Source organism: Aegilops tauschii, chromosome 5 (genome assembly GCF_002575655.3).
Source record: "Aegilops tauschii subsp. strangulata cultivar AL8/78 chromosome 5, Aet v6.0, whole genome shotgun sequence".
NCBI classification, from domain to species: Eukaryota; Viridiplantae; Streptophyta; class Magnoliopsida; order Poales; family Poaceae; genus Aegilops; species Aegilops tauschii.
In genome coordinates this window covers 26275907-26283478 of record NC_053039.3, presented here as the reverse complement: position 1 = coordinate 26283478, position 7572 = coordinate 26275907, and the positions used below count along the sequence as shown (strand labels likewise).

Genomic DNA, 7572 nt, shown 5'->3' with positions numbered 1-7572 from the left:
CAACCTTCTTCTTGTAGACGTTGTTGGGCCTCCAAGTGCAGAGGTTTGTAGGACAATAGCAAATTTCCCTCAAGTGGATGACCTAAGGTTTATCAATCCGTGGGAGGCGTAGGATGAAGATGGCCTCTCTCAAACAACCCTGCAACCAAATAACAAAGAGTCTCTTGTGTCCCCAACACACCCAATACAATGGTAAATTGTATAGGTGCACTAGTTCGGCGAAGAGATGGTGATACAAGTGCAATATTATGAGTATTTGTAATCTGAAAATATAAAAACAGCAAGGTAACAAGTGGTAAAGGTGAGCGTAAACGGTATGCAATGCTTGGAAACAAGGCCTAGGGTTCATACTTTCACTAGTGCAAGTTCTCTCAACAATAATAACATAATTGGATCATATAACTATCCCTCAACATGCAACAAAGAGTCACTCCAAAGTCACTAATAGCGGAGAACAAACGAAGAGATTATGGTAGGGCACGAAACCACCTCAAAGTTATTCTTTCCAATCAATCCGTTGGGCTATTCGTATAAGTGTCACAAACAGCCCTAGAGTTCGTACTAGAATAACACCTTAAGACACAAATCAACCAAAAACCAAATGTCACCTCGATACTCCAATGTCACCTCAAGTATCTGTGGGTATGATTATAAGATATGCATCACAAAATCTCAGATTCATCTATTCAACCAACACATAGAACCTCAAAGAGTGCCCCAAAGTTTCTACCGGAGAATCACGACGAAAACGTGTGCCAACCCCTATGCATAAGTTCATGGGCGAAACCCGCAAGTTGATCACCAAGACATACATCAAGTGAATCACGTGATATCCCATTGTCACCACAGATACGCACGGCAAGACATACATCAAGTGTTCTCAAGTCTTCAAAGACTCAATCCGATAAGATAACTTCAAACGGAAAACTCAATCCATTACAAGAGAGTAGAGGGGGAGAAGAAACATAAGATCCAACTATAATAGCAAAGCTCGCGATACATCAAGATCGTGCCAAATCAAGAATACGAGAGAGAGAGAGAGAGATCAAACACATAGCTACTGGTACATACCCTCAGCCCCGAGGGTGAACTACTCCCTCCTCATCATGGAGAGCGCCGGGATGATGAAGATGGCCACCGGTGAGGGTTCCCCCCTCCGGCAGGGTGCCGGAACAGGGTCCCGATTGACTTTTGGTGGCTACAGAGGCTTGCGGCGGCGGAACTCCCGATCTATTCTGTTCTATGAAGTTTTTAGGGTATATGGAGATATATAGGCGGAAGAAGTACGTCAGGGGAGCCATGAGGGGCCCACGAGGGTGGAGGGCGTGCCCTAGGGGGTGGGCACGCCCCCCTACCTCGTGGCTCCCTCGTTTTTCTTGACGTGGACTCCAAGTCTCCCGGGTTGCTTTCCTTCCAAAAATAACTTCTCCAGTTGATTTCATTCCGTTTTGACTCCGTTTGATATTCCTTTTCTTCGAAACACTGAAATAGGCAAAAAACAGCAAATCTGGGTTTGGCCTCCGGTTAATAGGTTAGTCCCAAAAGTAATATAAAAGTGGAAAATAAAGCCCAATATTGCCCAAAACAATAGATAATATAGCATGGAGTAATAAAAAATTATAGATACGTTGGAGATGTATCAGATGGCCAAGGTCAAACTTCAGCATCGTGCGCCACAATCTCTAATTTCAGATTACAAGTTAAGTAGTAGTTAAGTTTGAGAAAACACAGATTTATAGAGCCTCTTTGATTCGAAGGGACTTCATATGGGAAAAATGATGTAGATTGATCATGCATGAAGCAAACATGATTGTATAAAATGGCAGAATGCCATAGATTATCCTGCCTGTGCACGTCCAGATGGTTTGGCAGTGCTGAAGTATTCATCAACCGCATACTCTTTCTCATGTAAGACAAGGTATACAAGAACCAAAGTTCTTACACCAGAATCAGAATATTGATTTATGTGCCTTTTAATCTCTTCCTCGAATTATCTTCTAGCCGGTACACATGGATAAAACAGACTTCCAGTCTCTTCCTCAAATTCTTTAACAGCTGGTACACATGGAGAAGCAGAATAAGCAGGCATGGGCAGTGCACAAGTTCGATAGTTATTTGTGAAAAGATACAGGAATTTAAAGTAAGTTGAGTACTTACGTATCCTCCCCTCTGGTTCCTTCACTAAAAGGCACATCCATTTTCATGAGCTACTAAATTCCAGGACATTCAGGAGCTCATACTTTCTGTCAGAACATATAAATACATTTTGGTTAGGATCAGAATCAAAAATAAATACCGTGCCCGGGCATTGCAATGGGTTAAACAAATCGTCGCACGCACCTAGCGGTTTATCTGTATTGCCACTTCTCTTCGTATTTCTATTTCGGCAAACTTGTAATGATGGTTGGCAACTTGGCGTCATCCTGTATCGTCTATAGGGACCATCCACAACACTCATGTTTCACTACAGCGCAACCACCATTCCTGCCCATCATCAATGCCCCTGCCTTTTTATGCAAAAAATTGTAAAGGTGAAAGATACATCATCATGCTGGAATTGTATTAGAAAAATATCAATATTTTTCATGTTTTAACTCCACAAAGGTCTGTGTCAATCCATCATTGATTGTGTTCTTTCAACCCAAATGGCATTCACAGTTCCCCATGGTGCAACCCTGCCCCCATCGGACACAATGCTACCCTAGGAAAGCCGCCATCTCGTCAACACAAAGATCAAGAAAATTATTTGTTCCCTCACAAATCATAACTCTTGATCTCACAATATTGTCGTACTCTTTCCCCCTGTCCTCTGTCCTCTACGCACAACATGGTACGCCAACCATCAGCAGCTAAAAAAGCATAGCAAGAAGGATCAAACAAGAGGATGGGGAGGTCAGAATTACGTGGAGTATCTTGCCGACATTGCCGTCCTGGGCGGCCGACTCTTGTAGCTGGATGGTGCCACGGCTCGACATATTGTCCGTGACTTGGACGCCGGGTCTCCCTCCTGATAACACAGCATGGAAACTACAGCACACTGAGAATGTCTCTCGGTCCATTGCTCTGTTACTGAACATTGCTAGAAATCAATATAAAATATTCAAGTAAACACTGAATACCAAATTATTTGATTACTAAAAATATCAAGTAAATCTATATATGCAAGAAAAAATTGTGTATTATATTTTCTACAGCTTTCTACAATTGTTGAATATAACCCTGACATTTGGACACGTAGGCCACTGTGTCGTATCTGAAGTATCTCCAGAGCTCCACGAGTAGATGACGGATGCAGGTGATAGTACATCGACCTATTACGAGTTATGAGAGACTGAAGCTCTGTCTCGTGGACAGAGAACAACAGCAAGTGAACCACGGAGAGAAACTTATTTTCCTTCTTGTCTGCAGTTTGCTTGCTTGTGTACATCTAAAATGAAAGGCACGAAATGTCATCTCCAGCATAAACCGACACAGTAAGTTAAGTTAACCCAATTACTATTCTGGGTAAAATAAATGAGCAAAATAGAAAACTGACCGCCTTCTTTGAATCAGGCTTGATAATGGCGCACATGGCAAGGTGTCAGCAAGAGGTTATCATAGATTTTTGTTATGCGCTGTGGTCATGGAGTAAAATCAGATCAAACATGCCAGACATATCAAATTTTTGGTTGTGTTATCATGCGTTGTGATTCTAACAGGCTAGAACATCATAATTGCTAACCAATAATTTACTTGGAAGAAGTAACAGCAAATTCAGTAGTTGCTATACATGTGATTCAGAGATGTTCCTCCAACCTACACCGATCAGAGGTTCAGAAGCAGTAATAATTTATATGGTAGTAACCAGTTACCTATCCAACCTGCCAAGCTGCCGAACACAATTTGGGGAAAAGTATGGTCGTGAACACAAAAGAAAGTCACACCAGCAGATGGTGGAAGCCTGCAACAGCAAGGGGTGGGCAGAAGGGGGTGCACAACGTTCATACCTAGAACTTATTGGCGAGGTGGGTGAGGTCGGCAAGACCGTCGGGCTCGTCGCCGCTGCTGTCGCGCGAGTCCTCGCTCTCTAGGAAGACTCTCCTGGTTGTCGTGGTGGCTCCTGGACCCCTCCCATCCACGCGTCAACAGGCAGAGCTCGCCCGCCAGCAACTTCCCCGCCACCCCTAGACGACACCCTTGCTGGCTGCGCCCTCAGCCGTGTCGCCACCGCAAGGGAGGCGCGGGGCCGGTGAACCATGAGCAGGAGGAGGCTCCGAGGAATAGTCCTCGGTGTGGCTTTTTAGGCTGAGGAGGCGGCGACGGGAGCACGTGTTCAGCAGGCCCTGCGGTTGAGTGGCGGCGGCCGCCGCATCTGAGTGGGCGCTGGGTTGGAGATGATATGCGGGTGGGGGAGCCAGGCGGATGGGTCCAACGGGTGGTGGAGCGCGCCGGGATGGCGAAGCCGGCGGGGTTGGGGGAACCATTGCCGAGGTGGAAGCAGTGGGGAGGAGTCCCGGCGGCGCCGTGGTAGCAGGGACGGGGGAAGCCGGCAACGGCTGCAACATCGAGTGTCGTCGGCGGTGGAAGGCCGCGGGGATGGGGGCACTTGGGACAGGGGGGGGGGGGGGGGGGGAGCGCCGACGGGGTTGACGGCGCGCGGCGGCGTGGCAGCGAAGGCGGCACGCGGCGGCGTGGAAGATGGATTGGGGGCAGGGTCGAGGGTTCTTTATTTTCCTGTTCGCATCGGTTTGGGTTGACTTAATCAGGACTGGGGGGCACTTGGGACAGGGGGAGGAGCGCCGACGGGGTTGACGGCGCGCGGCGGCGTGGAAGATGGATTGGGGGCAGGGTCGGGGGTTCTTTATTTTCCTGTTCGCATCGGTTTGGGTTGACTTAATCAGGACTGCGGGTTGATTCTCATAAAAGCTAGGGGCTCTTTTGCAAAAATACCGTGATGGTGAACCCAACAGACTCAACCCATGCTTTATTATTATTAAGGAGAGATTGCGGTGCGTTGCAACGGGTAAAAGTAAAAAATGTGTGCACCTTTGCCTGCTAAAACCACTATAGCACCGCTATAGATGATTAATTTTCCACTATATAAATAGAGTGGAACAAAAGTTGTTGAGGAATTAATCTAGAAGATATGTCATTTTATTCACTGTTCGGCAAATATGACGCAACAAAAGCTAAGAATTATGTGGCTGATAAATCACATCTTGTAGAATATACATGACCGTTGATGTGGATATAAATATTAAGGGGAAGCAAAACTATTTGGCTTTTTTCACGGGTTTAATAGGATTTTTATTCCATAGTAACACGGTTATAATTTAGAGGTAAGATTTTCTCTATACATGAAGGTCCTAGATCCAACCACACAGTCGTGCTATGATACGATTATATTCTGCTAGGCAATCTGCAACCTTTGTTCCAAGGGCTCACAAATCCCACAATCTCCCTTCAAGGCGTCTGGTACAGAACATGTAATGTACTCCCCATGACCCCACCCTTTGGTCATGCGATTCATGAATCAAGTTTGATTAGTCGACTGCATGCATGAAGCACCGATTTAATCTCCAAATGGGCTCACGAATCCCACTCTCTCCCTCGAATAAGTGTGTCTAGATTTAATCGGAGAGCCCCCACTCGTTCCATCATTGCTCACCTCAGTCTCTCCCGTGTCTAATGAATCCCATCATAATTAGCCAACATATAATCCACAAACGCCTTACAAATTCTGTTTAATTTAGCCAACATATATAATCTAGTAGATTTTCTCCCTCCGTCCCAATAAATCCAACATCCATGTCTCATGGATCTTGGGTCTTAGCTCACGCCAGACAACGAACTAAAAACGTATATAAATTGATGTGAATAGGTTTAAGAGAACAATATGGGACTAATGATAATTGATTGTTGCAGCTTATACTCGACGGGAAGTGATAAGCTCGATCCCTAGCGAAGTACTCCCTCCGTTTCTTTTTACTCCGCGTATAAAATTTGATCAAAGTCAAACTACATAAAATTTAACCAAATTTATATCAAAAAATATGAACATCTACATTATTTATTCACCTCGCATATATATTTTAAATTCAAACTGAAAACGTAAATTCACAGTAAGAAAGCGTATTGTGACGGTGAACCCGACAAAGTCAATCCGTGCTTTATTATTAGGGATAGACTAGTACAAATGTCCGTGCGTTGCACCGGGCGAAAAAAGAGCACAACCTGCTTCATATTTCATTATGCACCATTTTATATATCCAATTTTATTAAACATCGATAATAAGGTAAAGCTGATTATTACTTTTTGTAGAATTAATTTTGGGATGAAGAAGCCAACCTAGCATTCTTCATAAGATGGAAGAGCAGTTTTGCATGGAATAGTTTGTCAGTCATCTTTTTGGCTTTTCTGGAAAACATGAAAAATTCCTCATTTTTAATAGAAGTTAAGGTTTACCCAAAAATTGGAACACTTCTTTAAAAATAATAAATGTTTATGAAAATTAGAACATTTCTTCAAAAAAACACATATTTAACATGTGTTTTTTGTTGAAAGAATGTTTTGATATTTTTGTACATTTTTAAATGATTTTTTTTAGTAAAAATGGAACTTTTTGGGGGAATTTTTATGATTTAAAAAAATGCAAACCTATTTTTTTGAAACAAAAATAGTGAGAATATGTGTAAAATTGTGAACATTTTTAAACTAATTTCATCAGTAAACAAATTAAATCGGCCACATGCAAGGTCGGGTTCTCACTTACTTGGAACAATATTCTTGAAAAGAATGCTTGATTTGCTAACAATCGCATGGCGATGGCTGAGTAGACTTGATCAACAATTGTTGTTGTCCAAGTCGAGGAGCTAGCCCAGGATGATGTGAGAGTCGCCTGGACAGATAATCATTAATTGTATCTACTGGTCTAGTAGCACCTCGCACCGTCCCAAAGATCTCAGTTTCGGGTATGATGCAATGAAGCCGCTATGGTTACCCTGGTAAACATGTAAACATGACAAATCCAAAAACGCCTAACCATTAATAAATTGGCAGCCTGCAAGTATTTCTTAGCTCAAACCCTCCATGTTCAACAGCATGCTCTGGGCAACACCTCAGAGAGTGCTAGATTTGTGCAGGACAAACAAAATATAGAGTTAGTAATGCCATTCAACATTATTAATTAGTTTTTAGTTATAGAGATATAGGATAATCTTAGAAAACCTTTCACTGTTGTTTCACTAACCTGACGTTCAATATTCGAGAAGCCATAAAGACGCCGTAGTAGCCGTTGGCGGCATTGGTAGCCATAACTTGTATTGCCATTTGACTACACCTTCGAACAACAGTATAATTAAATACATGTTAGCCATAATTTATCCTTGAGTAGATAATAGTTCATCAGAAAAAAAAATGTGTAAGATATAACCTACTGCACGAACACCTTACTTGATAGGTTATCCTTGCGTCCAGCGAACACCTTGTTTGATGATTAAGTAGAAACATAATCTCCGGCAGAAATCATCAACATTCCCTAAAAAACTCAATATTTATACATATAAATAATTATCATATTACAACCTGATCAG

General features: G+C 43.0%; 1 long non-coding RNA gene across 4 annotated transcripts; it reads right to left on the bottom strand.

Annotated features, from left to right (window-relative positions):
* Window positions 1–866: 866 nt before the first annotated feature.
* Window positions 867–4874, bottom strand: LOC109753401 (uncharacterized). 4 transcript variants are annotated; one of them, XR_012183946.1, is made up of 6 exons: window positions 3987–4807; window positions 3536–3614; window positions 2904–3427; window positions 2341–2816; window positions 2158–2243; window positions 867–2055 (listed from the first exon to the last, which is right to left on the bottom strand). It is a non-coding gene; the product is annotated as an uncharacterized lncRNA (long non-coding RNA). The 4 variants fall into 4 exon arrangements; XR_012183947.1 differs by lacking the exon at window positions 3536–3614 and having other exon boundaries at window positions 2904–3007; window positions 3987–4874; XR_012183948.1 differs by lacking the exon at window positions 3536–3614 and having other exon boundaries at window positions 2341–2507; window positions 2904–3007.
* Between the last annotated feature and the right edge of the window lie 2698 nt (window positions 4875–7572).